This window comes from Calidris pugnax, unplaced genomic scaffold (genome assembly GCF_001431845.1).
Source record: "Calidris pugnax isolate Ruff unplaced genomic scaffold, ASM143184v1 scaffold168, whole genome shotgun sequence".
In the NCBI taxonomy this organism is placed as follows: domain Eukaryota; kingdom Metazoa; phylum Chordata; class Aves; order Charadriiformes; family Scolopacidae; genus Calidris; species Calidris pugnax.
The window spans coordinates 85,731-103,270 of NW_015090892.1; the positions used below are offsets into that span (position 1 = coordinate 85,731).

At 47.4% G+C, this 17,540-nt stretch overlaps 1 long non-coding RNA gene across 1 annotated transcript in view; it reads left to right on the top strand.

Annotated features, from left to right (window-relative positions):
- The window catches only part of LOC106891248, a 94,800-nt gene that overhangs the window by 44,947 nt on the left and 32,313 nt on the right, over positions 1-17,540 (top strand). Inside the window, exon 2 of the long non-coding RNA XR_001412651.1 lies at positions 12,164-12,251. This is a non-coding gene — a long non-coding RNA (uncharacterized LOC106891248). The remainder of the gene's footprint in view (positions 1-12,163; positions 12,252-17,540) is intronic.

Below are 17,540 nucleotides of genomic sequence, written 5' to 3' on the forward strand. Positions count from 1 at the left end.
TTGCTCCAAGCCCCCTCCAACCTGGCCTTGAACCCCTCCAGGGATGGGGCAGCCACAGCTTCTCGGGGCAACCTGGGCCAGGCTCTCACCACCCTCACACCAAACAAGTTCTTCCCCACATCTCATCTCCATCTCCCCTCTTTCAGGGTCAAATCCTTCCCCCTCATCTTATGATTCCACTCCTTCATCAAGAGTCCCTTCCCATCTCTCTTGTAGGCCCCCTTGAGGGACTGGAAGGGGCTCTAAGGTCTCCCCGGAGCCTTCACCCACCTGCAGCCAGTCAGGAGCATGGGACAGTTTGGTCATGGAGGCAGTTGGGTTTGGGAAGGTGGTGAGATGTGTGGGACACCATCCTTGGACAGTGATCCCCACCAGCCCTGCTTGACCTTCAGCCAGCACCGCACAAAGCTTTTGTGGGCAAGGGCAGGGGAGAAAGGTGTAGACCACGCCATCTCCCACTCCACCGACGTTTGAGACCTGAAGGTGATGAAGTAAGTCTTCAGAATTTAAATCCAGACTGTCCCACATTCCCTTGGGAAGTAACAACCCTGCCCGAGCTCTGCCTGTGATTGTTGTGAAGATGATTATTTTCTTGAGTTCTGTTTGTTCATCACTTGGCAGCTTTCACCTGGAAAAGCCACCAGCGTTGTTTCGCTTCTTTTTCGAGCGGTAACAAGTTTCCACGTGTATTCGCCAGGTTTTGGTGGTCCTCAGTAGCACCAGGCACCTCAAGACCAGCTTAAATCTGGGCTCTGTTGTTCTCCTTCCCTGTAGGTTGATTTCCAACCAGGGGGAACAAAAGCCAACGGCTGCCTGTCCTGTGGGTGGGAAGGACTTTCAGTCTCCCGGGCTCGTTAATCCAGTACCTCTTGCCAACACAAAATTACAAAAAGAGGATGATAAACAGAGCTCTTGCCAAAGCTCCCTTTCTGCCAACAGATTTAGCCCGTGCTCTCCTTCGTCTTCCCTGGTCCAGCTTTGTTTTAGAGCAAAGACTGCAAAATATTTAAGGAAGACAAGACTATTGCGGAGGATTGATCCCCTCCATTTGCACCATTCATCTTAATTTGTCCCGGTCTCTCTACCTCATTTGTGTCCGTGTGTGACTGCGACCAAAGGGAAGGGGCTGGACCCGGAGGACGGCTCCATCATCCTCCCACCACTGAACCCTGCCTTAGGTTTCCAGTCTTGACCGGAGAAGACGACCTGCCACCAGAAAATGGGACTCAGGAGGAGATCGTTAGAATCACAGGATGATCTGGGGTTGGAAGGGACCTCTGGAGATCATCCAGTCCAACCCCCTGCCAGAGCAGGGCCACCCAGAGCAGGTCCCACAGGAACGTGTCCAGGTGGGGGTTGAATGTCTCCAGAGAAGGAGACTCCACCACCTCTCTGGGCAGCCTCTCCCAGGGCTCTGCCACCCTCACAGGGAAGAAGTTCCTCCTCATGTTGAGATGGAACTTCTTATGTTCAAGTTTGTGCCCATTTCCTCATGTCCTGTCACTGGGCACCACTGAAAAAAGCCTGGCCCCATCCTCCTGACACCCACCCTTGAAGGATTTAGAGGTGTTGACCAGATCCCCCCTCAGCCTTCTCTTCTCCAGACTAAGAAGATCCAAGTCCCTCAGCCTTTCCTCGTTAAGAGAGATGCTCCAGGCCCCTCAGCATCTTTGTAGCCCTTTGCTGTCCCCTCTCCAGCAGTTCCCTGTCCTTCTCAAACTGGGGAGTCCAGTTAGAGGAACACCATATCTGGGAATCATAAATCACAGGATCAAAACCTGCAGGGCCGTGGAGTTTAACACTGACCAAATAAAGCCGAGGGGATTCTGACCCATATATTATTAAAAAAACATCTCTGCCCTCATCTGATGTTAATTCCAGGAATATTGTGTTTCTGGTGTGTCAACTTTGTACAGTGTAACCCGTTCAGAAACAAATTTAGATCTTTATCCCCTTGCAGTGCGTGGGAAGGAGCGATGTTTTCAATATTCAGGATATGGCTGGAAAGTGATTCTCCCATAGTGAGGGGAGTAATTAGAAAAATTGAAGGAAGGTAATTAGCGGTAGTGGTTGGAAATTTTGGAGCAAAACATAAATTAAAGCACGTCTTGGAGGATAACGCGACTTTTTCTGCTATTGAATTTTTTTCTGTTAGAAATCTGGTAATAGGGTTCAGTTTGACCCAGTGGAAAAGCAGAGAAAAGGTGGTACTGCAGCCTGGAATCCATCTCCAAAACACAAGGAAGTTCTTGAGTCTTCTCTATTGAAAATGATGGCAGCAAGTTTGATGCAACCTGCTCTAGTGGGAGGTGTCCCTGCCCAGGGCAGGGGGGTTGGAACTGGATGGTCTTTAAGGTCCCTTCCAACCCAAACCATTCCATGATTCCATGCTCAGGAGCTCAATCTTGGTCCCAGCTCAGTCTTGGCCCCAGCACTTTGGTCTTGCTTACCTTGAGCCATCATCTCACCACTGTCCTCCAGGCTTCTCTGCACAAAGCTCGGATTATTGGTGATGGGTTATTTAATATTTTTGAAGAGCTTGGAAGAGGGGATGCTTATATTTATTAGTAACATAAATTGTCTTTTTATGAATATTATTAATGTCTGGTTTTTAACGTGTGACTACCAAAGTGTAGCTTCTCTTAGGAGAAGGAGCAATGGTTGACTGTGAGAAGAAGCCCAAGAAGTCTCACATAAAGATGACTAACGATATTATTTGGCCTTTTTTATAGTGACTGGGTGATGTTATAGGATAGATGTGTATAATCCAGGGAAGTTTTCTAACCAAGGCCTCAATAATTTTATGGTAGGTCAAATTCTGCACTAAGTTGTTAAAAAATGCCGGTTAGACACTATTTAGTTCTTATTTAACGTCATGGCTGATGTGATAAGTAAATTTTCATGGTCCTGTGAGGCATCTTAATATCATCTATTTGACTGATAATCTACACTATAGATATCCATCAGTGGAAAAGTGTGAATGCTCCCCTCTCCCCCTCCATCCCTCCAAGGTTTCTGGTGTCCTACCAAGTGCCAAGGCAACATATCACTGGGAGGAAGATCCAAATTCAAGTTTTTGGAAAGAGATTGTGTCTGACACCAAGAACGTGACTGATAATCTACATTATAGATATCCATCAGTGGAAAAGTGTGAATCTATTTGACTGATAATCTACACTATAGATATCCATCAGTGGAAAAGTGTGAATGCTCCCCTCTCCCCCTCCATCCCTCCAAGGTTTCTGGTGTCCTACCAAGTGCCAAGGCAACATATCACTGGGAGGAAGATCCAAATTCAAGTTTTTGGAAAGAGATTGTGTCTGACACCAAGAACGTTACAGCCTGGGACTGTGGAGGGAGGTAGAGGTCTGAGAAATGAGTTGGGATTGGATGGTTCCAGATGTCCTTCCAAACGCTGGTTGGAAGGTTCTCACTGGGGGGAAGATCCAAATTCAAGTTTTTGGAAAGTGATTACGTCTGACGCCAAGAACGTTTACAGCCTGGGACTGTGGAGGGAGGTAGAGGTCTGAGAAATGAGTTGGGATTGGATGGTTCCAGATGTCCTTCCAAACGCTGGTTGGAAGGACATCTGGAACCATCCAATCCCAACCTCGTGCTCACAGCGGGGCTTCCACCAGCCCCAGGTTGGTGGAACCTGGTGGAACCTGGTCATGGTGGAACCATGACCTTGCTTAGACCAGTCCTGAAAAACTTCAGCAAATCTATGGTCCACCTGGTCTGGAGAACCCGTACCCACCAAGTCAAAGGGCCTTTCCTAATGGCCAACCTGAATCTCCCGAGCTTTTGTTTGTGGAAAGAAAGGAGCAGAGAGAAGAATGATCAAACTGGGCGTCCTGGGAAGTCTTTTCAGCGAAAACACAATGAAGTAGGAACGGGAAGATGAAAGAATGGAGATAATCAGCTGGAGGAGGACGTGGCTCGGTGGGAGAGCGGAACGAGAGCGCTGAATACAGGAGTACAGAGGGGTTTGTTTCAAAAGGAAAAGTCAGCGAAGCCTCGAGTTAAAGAAATTAATAGGGATATATCAGGGAAGACCTTTGAGATCTACCAAGAATGGGGTTGGACACAGAGGGACAGATCTGTTAGATATTGTTAAAAATACATTTATTTATTGGTTACCTGCTGGCGAACCCCATCAGTCTTGCAGTTATAACACAAGGAATTTACAGCCCAGAATTCATCTGCCTACAGATGTTTTCTCCTCTGGAAAGAAGCTGATCTATAGCAGCAGCTGTGCCAGCATCGGGGTTATTTTTCGGATTGCCCAAGTTTCTTGTAGGGGAACTGGTTTCTCATTTACTGAGGCCCAATCAGGATATTTTTATAAGCTCTGCCTAATTGAAATAATAGAAAACATAGCTATTTTGCCATGCCAGGCTCAGGGAGCAACCGCTTGTTGCCACCAAGTGCAACCAGTGATCCCATCTGCTTTGTCTGCCTCTTGCTTTCTTGGGCTGGGGCAAGGATTTCCTTTACTATTTTTTAATAAGCTCTCTGGCATAATTGAATCATCGTGCTTTTTTTTTTTTTTTTTTTGGTATATTCTTGCTTTTAAGCAGATCATAAACTTCAGCAAATGAAAGATCAAGATTTTTTCCTGCCTCAGCATTTATTTTTGGGCAGTCTGAGATCAGCAAATTCCAAAGTCAAGAGCTGCCTTGTGCTTATAAATTAGCCATTTAATTTTTCATGCAAAGAACGTACAAGGCCTTTTTCCCATTAAAGATGTCAAACCTTTCTCAAATGGAAGGTGTGGGGGTTTATTTCGTTATTTCTCTGAGAGGAGGCAAGAAGTGATGGGAATGTGGCTCCATATGAGCTTAGCTTGGGGCTAGAGGAGAACTATGAGGATGATATGAGAGCTGGAGGACCTCTGCTGGGAGGACAGGCTGAGAGAGTTGGGGGGGTCCAGCACGTAGAAGAGAAGGCTCCGGGAAGACCATGGAGCCCCTTCCAGTCCCTCAAGGGGCTCCAGGAAAGCTGGGGAGGGACTCTGGATCAGGGAGGGGAGCCATAGGAGGAGGGGGAAGGGTTTGACCCTGAAAGAGGGGAGATGGAGATGAGATGTGGCGAAGAACTTGTTTGGTGTGAGGGTGGTGAGAGCCTGGCCCAGGTTGCCCCGAGAAGCTGTGGCTGCCCCATCCCTGGAGGGGTTCAAGGCCAGGTTGGAGGGGGCTTGGAGCAACCTGGTCTGGTGGGAGGTGTCCCTGCCCAGGGCAGGGGGTGGAACTGGAGGCCTTGAAGGTCAAGGAATCACAGAATCCCATGGGCTTGAAAGGGACCTCTGGAGATCATCCAGTCCAACCCCCTGCCAGAGCAGGGCCACCCAGAGCAGGTCCCACAGGAACGTGTCCAGGTGGGGTTGGAATGTCTCCAGAGAAGGAGACTCCACCACCTCTCTGGGCAGCCTCTTCCAGGGCTCTGCCACCCTCAAAGTGAAGAAGTTCCTTCTCATATTGAGATGGAACTTCTTACATTCAAGTCTGTGCCCATTTCCTCTGGTCCCTTCCAACCCAAGCTATTCTGTGATTCTATGATTCTAGGTTTTCGCCTACCTCCTGCTGCTTCACCGTTGCTTTCTCAATAAAAATAGCAATAAACAAATGAATAGATGTATCAGGAGGAGGGTTTGAGGACCAGATGACCCTTCTGCTCCAGTTGCATGAGGTTAAGAAGTAGGGTGCTCCAGGTTTTGGAGAGCTGGAGTTTCCAATACAGATTTTACAGTTATCCAGGTCAAACAAGGCTGGAGCAGAGCTGAAATTGGCTTTGAAAGTGAAAAGTGTGAAGAATTGCAGAAAAAAAAAGCAATATTCAGGGTCCGGAATGATGCCCTGGATTGATTTGTATAAATATCAAGTTATAACTGAAATATAGTGGAAAAGGTAAAAGTGGATATTAATTGTTCTAAGAAGAGCTACTATTAATAATTTACTGCTAATTTGAAGCCTTATACTTTTTGTGGTGTCTGGTCTTTCTATGCTTTCCCTCTTGAAATTGATTTTTTTGAAGTACATTTTGCTTTATTAATAAAGATTAACTGAAATGGTGTCATTTTGGACCTAATTCTTCTGTAAGGTCTTCACAGGTTAAATATTTTGCTTCACATGGGATATGTTGAATCAATCTTTACTTATGGTATAACTCAAAAACGAGTAAACTGAAAAGAAAGAGTTAAATGTGGAAAACCAAACGGTGTTACCAAGCCCTGAGCTTGTACCTTCAGTCACAGTGAAGTTTTTTTGGGGGAAAGGTGGGAAATAGCCTTGTATCTTGCCTAAATTAACCTTTAGCGGACGACTTGGAAGTTAATTTAATTATTGTTTGGTGGATCCCAAGTGGGGGTCAAGCTTCAAATGACTTAACTGTAAAATTGTCAGAAAATTATTGGAATTTGAATGCAGTGTAAGGTCAGGAGGTCTCTCCATGTTCAAGGAGGATTTTCCTGAATACTATTAGCATGCCATTTGTATAAAAATGAATTTAAAAGTGGTGATGTGCAGATCAAGGAGGAAACGTATCTCTTCCCTTTGCTTTTTTCCTTTGTTCATGCTCTTTCATGTTTGGTGCTGTGCTGTCTGATAGGAAATAAGTCATTTCTGCTCCGTGTGTTTTCTCTCAGAGGAGAAAATACCCCTCTCTTTCCGAAGAGAAGTGTAAGGAACGGGGCTCTCAGAATCCCAGAATGATCTGGGGTTAGAAGGGACCTCTGGAGATCATCTCCTCCAACCCCCTGCCAGAGCAGGTCCACCAAGAGCAGGTCTTACAGGAATGTGTCCAGGTGGGGGTTGAATGTCTCCAGAGAAGGAGACTCCACCACCTCTCTGGGCAGCCTCTGCCAGGGCTCTGCCACCCTCAGAGCAAAGAAGTTCCTCCTCAGGTTGAGATGGAACTTCTTATGTTCAAGTTTGTGCCCATTTCCTCTTGTCCTGTCCCTGGGCACCACTGAAAAAAGACTGGCCCCATCCTCCTGACACCCACCCTTTAAGGATTTAGAGGTGTTGATCAGATCCCCCCTCAGCCTTCTCTTCTCCAGACTAAAAAGAACCAAGTCCCTTCCAAAAAATACCCTTCTATGATTCTAAGATTATGAAGTACTTCACCTTGTAAAATACTTGTTCTTTCCTTTGAGTGTGGTGAGAGTCTGGCCCAGGTTGCCCCGAGAAGCTGTGGCTGCCCCATCCCTGGAGGGGTTGAAGGCCAGGTTGGAGGGGGCTTGGAGCAACCTGGTCTGGTGGGAGGTGTCCCTGCCCAGGGCAGGGGGGGCGACTGGATGGACTTGAAGGTCCCTTCCAACCTGAACCATTCTATGATTCTATGCCTCTATGAAGTAAGTGATGTTCCAGGGATGGGGGACATTCCTCTCCCTTGGCAACAGCAGGAGAGCGCGATGCAGAGCGTTATGCCCAGCTCTGGTCCGGAGAGACGAGAGCACCCGAGCGGAGCTCTGCAGCCTTTTCACAGCACGGCAAGTTCAGGCTTTTCATTCAGGGCACAAGCATTTCCATTTCCCTTTTTGTGCTGCTTGGAAATCCCCCGTGCAAACTCGATTTGACCGGCACGGTGGCCTCCTGATGGTGCGGTGGCCTCCTGATGGCGTAGTGGCCTCCTGATGGTGTGGTGGCCACCCGTAGACCGACCTCTCTTGTATTTCTGTTTACCCTTGTGCCCAGGTGGCCAAGAAAGCCAACAGCATCCTGGCCTGTGTCAGGAACAGCGTGGGGAGTAGGGCTCGAGACGTGATTGTCCCCCTGTACTCGGCACTGGTGAGGCCTCACCTTGAGTACTGTGTCCAGTTTTGGGCCCCCCACCATAAAAAAGACATTGAGGTGCTGGAGCGGGTCCAGAGAAGGGCGACAAAGATGGTGAGGGGTCTGGAGAATAAGTCTTCTGAGGAGAGGCTGAGGGAGCTGGGGTTATTCAGCCTGGAGAAGAGGAGGCTGAGGGGAGACCTTATTGCTCTCTCCAACTCCCTGAAAGGAGGGTGTAGAGAGGTGGGGGTCGGTCTCTTTTCTCAAGTCACAGGAGATAGGACAAGGGGAAATGGCCTCAAGTTGCGCCAGGGGAGGTTCAGGCTGGATATTAGGAAAAATTTTTTCACCGAAGGGTTCTCAGCCATTGGAATGGGCTGCCCAGGGAGGTGGTTGAGGCCCCATCCCTGGAGGTGTTCAAAAGACGGGTTGATGTAGTGCTGGGAGGTCTGGTTTAGTGATGATGCTCCTTGTTTGTTGTGTGGGTGTCTATTTTTGTCAGTGAGGTTGACGGTTGGACAAGATGATCTTGAAGGTCCCTTCCAACCTAGAAGATTCTGTGATTCTGTGATTCTGTGAAAGTGATTTCCTAACGTGATGGAAACGTGCCACACACTTCCACGGGAAAGATAAAATAGATGGAAATGTGACCAGGTGACAAGCAGAAGATCTCCCCAGACTCTTTGCTCTCGGCTTATTCCCATGACGTTCCTGCTGGAGTCCCTCCTCCAGCTCCTCACTGGAACCTCAGCACCTTCCAAGCAACTCAACGTTGCTGTTGGAGGGGTTAGGAAGCAGAGGAAGCTCTGTGCAGCAGAGCAATGCTTGGGTTTGTCTGTTCATAATTCGTTTCTTTTAGGCTTTTTGTTGGGTATTTGCGGCCGGGAGCGAGCGCTGCAAATTATTGCGGCGGAGGAGGTTGAATTTTGTTAATCCTGTTTTATTCCCATTTCAGTGCAGCTTTTCAAATGCCACGATGCGGTGCCTGTAATGAATTTAAAATGTTTTTTTGGTTTTGTTTTTTTTTTTGATGGTATTATCTTGCGGGATGTATCGGAAGCTCATCTGGATATGCTGTAACACTAGATTTTCACCGAATTATGATTTATTTCTACTTTTTACACCCAGAAAGGAGCAGAGGAGATGATGGCTGCGTCGAGCAAGGTGCTTTATGAACGCAACCGTGACTCCATCCTTGCCTGGTGGCTTACGGTGGCAAAGGGAAGGCAAATCAGGAGCAAGAGTAGGACACGGTGGCAGAGGGAAGGTGTCCTGACCCAGGCACGAGCAGCTCTGGAGGTGGGGGGATTTGGGGCTGCTGAGCCCCTGGAAATTTAGGACCGTTTAAGTTGATTTTGCTGCTGAGGGTGTCAGGTCCCACTGTCACTGTGTGGTCCTGGGTGGAGGATTCATAGAACCATGGAATGGTTCAAGATGGAAGGGACCTTAAAGATCATCCAGTTCCCCCCCCTGCCCTGGGCAGGGACACCTCCCACCACACCAGGTTGCTCCAAGCCCCCTCCAACCTGGCCTGCAATCCCTCCAGGGATGGGGCAGCCACAGCTTCTTGGGGCAACCTGGGCCAGGCTCTCACCACCCTCACACCAAACAAGTTCTTCCCCACATCTCATCTCCATCTCCTCTCTTTCAGTGTCAAACCCTTCCCCCTCCTCCTGGGGCCCCTCTCCCTCATCAAGAGTCCCTCCCCAGCTTTCCTGGAGCCCCTTGAGGGACTGGAAGGGGCTCAAAGGTCTCCCTGGAGCCTTCTCTTCTCCAGGCTGAACCCCCCCAACCCTCTCAGCAGAGGGGCTCCAGCCCCAGGCTTTGTGGTCTCCTCTGGCCCCTCTCCAACAGCTCCATGTCCTTCCTGTGCTGAAGGAGCCTCAGAACAAAATGCTTTGATGCCGGATCATCCCTGATTGCACATTGAATTATTTAGACATATCTTTGGATTCTTATAGTGCTTTTCCTTGTCAGAATATTTTGCAACCATTAAGAGTTTGAAACACCTTCTTGCCTTATTCCCGCTGTTGATGTGGAATCTGCATTTGCAGGGTGATGATGGAATTGAATTGCATAAAACCCTAAACCATCGGTGATGGATGCTTTTGAGTGAAAAGGAGGAGGTTTTGGCTTCTGGGTTCGTGATTAGAGCAGCAGTAGATGCTCCTCGGGCATTTTGTTGTGGTGGCACTTCTGGGCAGCGCATTCCCCCACCTTGTTACCATCAAACCATCTCCTTTCAGATGCCTTCAGCTTACTGAAGAAGTCAGGTGAAACATGTCCTTCATGCTTTGGACAGGGAGAAGCGTGTCACTTTGGTGCCGTGTCTACGATGAGTTGTTTGGAGAAATAACGTTACATAAAGATGTGGTGGTTGGGCTTAATTCAAGATTATTTTTTTCACTAAAGAATGTAATTGTTGCAAATATGGATGTTTTTTGACTATCATCTTCGTATGAAGAAGTTGGATGTGTTTAAAGTAGTGGTAGGGAGGTGTCGTGTCACATATGTGGACATGTAATGTGTGGCAGCTCAAAAGCCAGGCTTTTGGATGGGCACTTAGGGAAGCTGATGTTCACCATCTCAAATGGTGATGGTGGGTTTGATGGATGATGTTGGGTTTTCTCCAGTAAGCAAGACCTCGGTCCAGAAGACAGTCCAGTAAACACCCACTTGCCCCGGGCCAGGCTTCCCGGGGCTTGGAGCACTGCCCGGGGACATGGGGACCAAACGACCATAAACCCCTGATGCTCGGATGTAAATCCCCAACCATGATGTCTCATGGACGCGTCTCATTTTAGGAAGAACTTGTTTGGTGTGAGGGTGGTGAGAGCCTGGCCCAGGTTGCCCCGAGAAGCTGTGGCTGCCCCATCCCTGGAGGGGTTCAAGGCCAGGTTGGAGGGGGCTTGGAGCAACCTGATCTGGTGGGAGGTGTTCAGGGGTGGAACTGGATGGTCTTTAAGATCCCTTCCAACCCAAACCATTCTATGATTCTAGGTTTTGCATTTTCCAGCTCACTTTCTAACCATGATTTCCTTTGCTTTGAGAATTGCTCCTTCTGTGTGAAGTTGGGGGTGGAGGGAAGGCTAATTAATTAAGCATTGATTTTCCTGTTGGTCTTCAGAGCTCCATCACACGTTACTGAAGCCACTGATGTAAATATATGTCTCCGTGTAGCTTTCTCCTCCAGCTCACTTTCTAACCGTGATTTCCTTTGCTTTGAGAATTGCTCCTTCTGTGTGAAGTTGGGGGTGGAGGGAAGGCTAATTAATTAAGCAGTAATTGTTGTCAAGTCAATTGGCGCTACCATTTAACATTTGACTTGTTTACTATCCCGAGATAAAGCGGAAGGAGTTAATGATCTAACAAATTGTGCATCCATCATGAGAGACTTGTTTGGAAAGAACGGTTTTATTTATGAACTGTAAAATAATACATTTGGAAAAGAAGAAAAAAAAAAAAAAGCCCACATTTTGAAGCAAGATCGTTGAAGTTCTGGTGTGAAATTGTCACTAGATAGCTGTGGAGACAAATGCGTCGCCTAATAAAGCTTAATGACGGATTTTCCCATTAATCAGTACTGAGAATGCGCTTCATTAAGATAATTAACTGAGCCAGTTGCTTAACTGACAGTTAGTAGACACAAATTCCCAAGTTCCTTGCTTTCCTCTAAATAAAACTCAGGAGAAGCTACCCCGGTGCTCCTTCATCATCTTTATTAGAGAGGGAAACAGAAGGGCTGTTAAAACCTCGTTTGCTCTCGTTCTGTGACTACATCTCCCCGTCTGGGACAGCGGTGGGATGTGGTGGGTGGCCCCGGGTGCCCTGAGCACAGCACCCAAGCCTTGGGCTCCAACTTATTGTAGCCATCTCATGCTGAAAAGCTCACAAATATTTGCCCCTTTCCATCTTGCCGGCAGCAAATGGTCTTTTTATCTGCTAATTTCTGAAAGGTCAGGTCTTCCTTGTGGTCGATTTTGTCACCCAAGAACTATTAGCTCCTCCAAGGGGGGGGGACACAATTACTTGCCTGAATTTGTGGCTTTTCCTCTTTGTTCGTCGCCGAGCGAGAAGTGGGGTGATGAGTCCTGAGCCCCCCCCCCGAAGGCAGGGATGTGGAAGATCAATCTGCTCGGGCTACATTTGTAGGCAGAATATGCAGCGTTGAAGAAGTTTGGGGAATTAACTGAGAGATCCAAAACTTGAATTATTAAATATGTTCTCTGGTTGTTACGTCTGGTTGTAAACCCTTTCCTTCACAGCTCTCCGTGTCTTGAATTCTAACACGGGTAAATGCTGTCATTTAGCAGAAGACTCTTTGTGCACAAGACGACTTTTGGAGCTCACGTAAGGTGGTCGTCTCAACTCTGCTTTTCTTTTGTCCTCAGAGTTCCCCGTCTTCCACCATGAACCCCGTTTACAGCCCCGTCCAACCTGGGGCTCCCTACGGCAACCCGAAGAACATGGCCTATACAGGTAGGACCTGTGTTCACCAGCTCTTCTGTGAATGTCCATACGCGGTGGCGAGAGGGGATGGTCGTTAGTGGGTGATTAATCCCTTAACGAAGGGAGAGACAGTGGAGCCAGGTGGGAAAACCCTGCGGTGAAGCCAACGTGGCGAGGTTAGTGAGGAGAAATGGACCTGAATTCTGAAGAAGAGGATGCCCTGGAAATCCTAACGTAGGATTTAGATCCTAAATCCTAAAGTTTAGATCTTAAAGGATCAAAAAGGGGTTTCTTTAGGCAAACGAAACATGAGTGAGGTGGGACCTGGAGGGGCTTCTCTCTGGAGCCAAACCAAGTCACTTGGGTGCATGTGGTGGAATGATCGTGCCGTAGAAATGCGGATCCACAGGCGAGAACCTGTTGTTTGGAGAACACGCAGTTATTGTTTTAGGTTTTTAAACTACATTATTGACTGTTTTTGTGTGTTTTCAAGTTTGGCTTTGATTGAGTTAATCGTATGTTGAGCTGCAAGTCTGGTGTCTGTTTGAAGTCCATCTTTAGAAGGGAGTTGTCTAAAAATGTCATCTTTTAATGCTGGAAAAAGGCGTTGAAATATGTTTACCATAATGATGTAACTAGTGGGAAAGTAAAGTCTGCTGGTACGGAAAGAATTTAGCTCAGAGAGAAGTCGTGCTTTGGAAAAAGAACATCTCAGCTGAGGTGTTTCGGTGGTTTTCCCCGTGGATTTTGTTTTCCAGCAGTTGTTCTTGTGAGCCTGTACAAGCACCTTCAAAAATCAGCCTGGGGAGATATTTCATTGAATGTAATTAGCCATTAAGTGTCATATTGTGTCAAGGCTTCCTTCTTTCTATTTGCATCCTCAGTTGTGGGTGTTGACTTTTACCCCCATGTGTGAAATTCCTCAGGAATGGGTTTTTTTGTGGAGGAGAGTGGTCACCAACAAATGGAACCCAACATCAAACACCCGGTGGCTACTTCATTTACAAAATATTCTCTCCTTGACTTTGCCAGTTGTGGGTGTTGACTTTTACCCCAATGTGTGAAATTCCTCGGAAATAGGTTTTTTTTGTGGAGGAGAGTGGTCACCAACAAATGGAACCCAACATCAAACACCCGGTGGCTACTTCATTTACAAAATATTCTCTCCTTGACTTTGGTCGCTCTTTCAGCTGGTGGATCAGTCGGGGAGGAGACCCATCTGAAAGTTCCTCAAAGGCGTTTTTTATTCACCCTTTTTTTTTTTTTTCCCTTTTCTTTTTTTTTTCTCCTTTTCTTTTTTTTTTCCCTTTTCTTTTCTTTTTCCCTGGCAAATTTATGCACGCTACTTTGTGGGAGATACCGTAGCTCGGGGGGAACTTTGGTTTCACAGTCAAAGCACTAGAGGCTCGGGGGGAAAAAAATAAAATAAAAAAACCCTCTGTGAATAATAGTCTCTTCAAAAATATCCCCATTGTAAGAGGGCTGCAGACTCCAGCAGTGCTTGGGTGATAGAATGAGCTCAGAAGTGCACAGTTATTTTTCCTTCACTAGAAATAACAGTAATTTTGTGCTTTCCAGCCCAAAGATGGTTTGGACAAGAGGCTACTTCTCGCCCACTTTCCTTTTTTTTAAAAAAACTTTATTTTTTTTTTTCCTGGCGTGTGTTCAAAGCTCCACCTTAATATCCATGTGATGTAGATTTTCTATATCTGCTGTCATACAATCCTGAATATTTTAGAAGCTGCTTCCTGGCACTCGATAAAACAATTGTATTTAAATATTGAAGTATCTGGGGTTGGAAGGGACCTCTAGAGATCATCCAGTCCAACCCCCTGCCAGAGCAGGTCCACCCAAAAAAGGTGGCACAGGAACGTGTCCAGGTGGGGTTTGAATGTCTCAAAAATTATATATATATTGAAATATATAAAGCTAATATATAAAGCTGCCTTGGCCAGCTTGTGCCGTGGCAAAGTGGCCCCCAGGAGGCTGGTTTCACCCCAAACCATTGGACTACAGGCATTTGTCTTCTGGAGTTTGTGGCAGATGAAGAGAAATTGGTGGCATATGTGCAAGATGACCTTGGAGAAAAAAGTTGGAGGCAGATCAGACTGGAAAAAAAAATATATCACGGGGACAACCATGAGTCAACAATGTGCCCTTGTGGCCAAGAAGGCCAATGGCATCCTGGGGAGCATCAAGAAGAGTGTGACCAACAGGTCAAGAGAGGTCATCCTGCCCCTCTGCTCTGCCCTGGGGAGGCCCCATCTGGAGCACTGGGACCAGTTGTGGGCTCCCCAGTTCCAGAAGGACAGGGAACTGCTGGAGAGGGGACAGCAGAGGGCTACAAAGATGATGAGGGGCCTGGAGCATCTCCCTTACAAGGAAAAGCTGAGGGACGTGGGTCTTTTTAGTCTGGAGAAGAAAAGGCTGAGGGGGGATCTGATCAACACCTATAAATCCTTAAAGGGTGGGTGTCAAGAGGATGGGGCCAGTCTTTTTTCAGTGGTGCCCAGGGACAGGACAAGAGGAAATGGGCACAAACTTGAACATAAGAAGTTCCACCTAAACACGAGGAGGAACTTCTTCACTGTGAGGGTGGCAGAGCCCTGGCAGAGGCTGCCCAGAGAGGTGGTGGAGTCTCCTTCTCTGGAGACCTTCAAACCCCCCCTGGACACGTTCCTGTGGGACGTGCTCTGGGTGACCCTGCTCTGGCAGGGGGTTGGACTGGATGATCTCCAGAGGTCCCTTCCAACCCCAGATCATTCTGTGATTCTGAGGTCTTTGGTTATGTCAATGGAAAACCAAAGAAGGGGAGATTCAACTCACTGCTTGAACGTGGGACTCTGAAGGAGGAATGAAACCACGTTGGTGCTGGGTTTTTCCATTGCGTAGCTCCAAGGTGAGGAGTCAGTGGGCTGAATTCTTACGATGAAGTCCCAAAATAGCGAATAGGTTAAAAAGTGTTTAAAGGAAGAGCTATATTCTTTCCCAGACGAATGGGTATTACAAAATCTTTTCAATGTGAATTTGTTCGAATACTTAATGAAAGACCTAAAGATATATTGCAACAGAGGGGGCGAAAATTTAAATTTTATCCTTTGTATAGAAAAAACAGGCAACTCCTCAGGGTTATTAAAAGAAGGCTGCCATGTCTCCTGCAATCCAAGAGCCAGGCTCTGTCTAATTCTTGCTTTCTCTGCTTAGATCTCATTTACATTGTTTTAACTTACATAATTTAGATATGTATCATTTTCTAACGTAGCCACAGGCTATTCTGGAGGATATTTAATCTCATAGAGACAAACAAAATAGACTTCTGACAGGAGAAGCATCAAGTTAGGGTGCTTGGAGATACTTTCTTCTCAAATTGGTTTGAAAATGATCACGAAAGCATAGGCAAGTGCAGGGTGCTGCACCTGGGGAGGAGTAACCCCATGGACCAGGAGAGGTTGGGGGGGACCTGCTGGAGAGCAGCTCTGAGGAGCAAGACCTGGGAGTCCTGGTGGGGAACAGGATGCCCAATATCACCGGGACAACCATGAGCCAATAATGTGGCCAAGAAGGCTAATGGCATCCTGAGGGGCATCAAGAAGAGTGTGAGCAGCAGGTCGAGAGAGGTCATCCTGCCCCTCTGCTCTGTCCTGGGGAGGCCCCAGCTGGAGCACTGGGACCAGTTGTGGGCTCCCCAGTTCCAGAAGGACAGGGAACTGCTGGAGAGGGGACAGCAGAGGCTACAAAGATGCTGAGGGGCCTGTAGCATCTCTCTGCTGAGGAAAGGCTGAGGGACTGGGGGCTTTTTAGTCTGGAGAAGAGAAGGCTGAGGGGGGATCTGATCAACACCTCTAAATCCTTAAAGGGTTGGGTGTCAGGAGGATGGGGCCAGGCTTTTGTCAGTGGTGCCCAGGGACAGGACAAGAGGAAATGGGCACAAACATAAATATAGAAATTTGCATCTCACCATGAGGAGGAACTTCTTTCCTGTGAGGGTGGCAGAGCCCTGGCAGAGGCTGCCCAGAGAGGTGGTGGAGTCTCCTTCTCTGGAGACCTTCAAACCCCACCTGGATACGTTCCTGTGGGACCTGCTCTGGGTGGCCCTGCTCTGGCAGGGGGTTGGACTGGATGATCTCCAGAGGTCCCTTCCAACCCCATGTGATTCTGTGTTTCTATGATTCTGTGCTCGTGTGGCGACTCCTTCCCTAATTCGATGTATTTTAGAACATCAGCACTAAGCGGTGGTGGCGACTCCTTCCCTAATTCAATGTATTTTAGAACATCAGCACTAAGCGGTGTTTGAGTGTTGTTTAGTATTTAATTAAACCAGACTGTAATTAACTTGCCTCTTCATGGAAGCTGGCGTTTTAATTCAGGCTAACTTTAAAATCTATTTAAGGACTTTTCATTGGTGTTTTTTATTTTTCTTTAATTATTGGTAGAATTCACTTTACGTGCCCCAAACGCGAGCTGCTGAATTGCCTGGTTTTCCTTGGGCATTTTATTCTTCCCATTTTCTTGCATCCACTTTTGGTAGGACGCGGGTCCTGCAGCAAAGGGATTAGCTCGTTGGTGTGGAATCAGGGGTGAAGAATCAGTCTCTCCCGTAGCTGGTTTGACTTCAAGCGTGAAACTCGGAGCGTGTTTGTTATAGCTCAGGCTGTTATCATTTTATCCCTACCAGAAGCTGATTAAGATGCTGATAAGATGCTGTGATTCATGAACCTTGGGTAAACCGACTCGGTATTCATCGTCCTTATTTGCTAAATAATAAATGATAATAAAATCCAAGAGGCCAAAGATGTGAAGCCGGTGAGTAAAGTCCAGAAGTGCTGGAGCGTGTCCAGAGGAGAGCCACCAAGCTGGTGAGGGGCCTGGAGAACAAGTCCTATGAGGAGAGGCTGAGGGAACTAGGCATGTTTAGTTTGGAGGAGAGGAGGCTGAGGGGAGACCTCATTGCCCTCTACAACTCCCTGAAAGGAGGGTGTAGAGAGGCAGGTGTTGGCCTCTTCTCCCAAAGGACGAACGACAAGACCAGAGGAAATGGTCTGAAGTTGGGGCAGGGGAGATTTAGATTAGATATTAGAAAGAATGACTTTCCTGAGAGAGTGGTCAGGCACTGGAACAGCCTGCCCAGGGAGGTGGTGGAGTCACCATCCCTGGAGGGATTTAAGAAACGTGTAGACATGGCTCTTCAGGGCATGCTCTAGTGCCCAAGGTTATTGGTTTATGGTGAGGTGTTGAGTGTGGGGTTTAGTTGGTGGGTGCGGTGTTTTTGGTGGGCGTTTGGTGTGGTGTGTTTTGTATTTGTTTGGGGTTTTTTTTTTT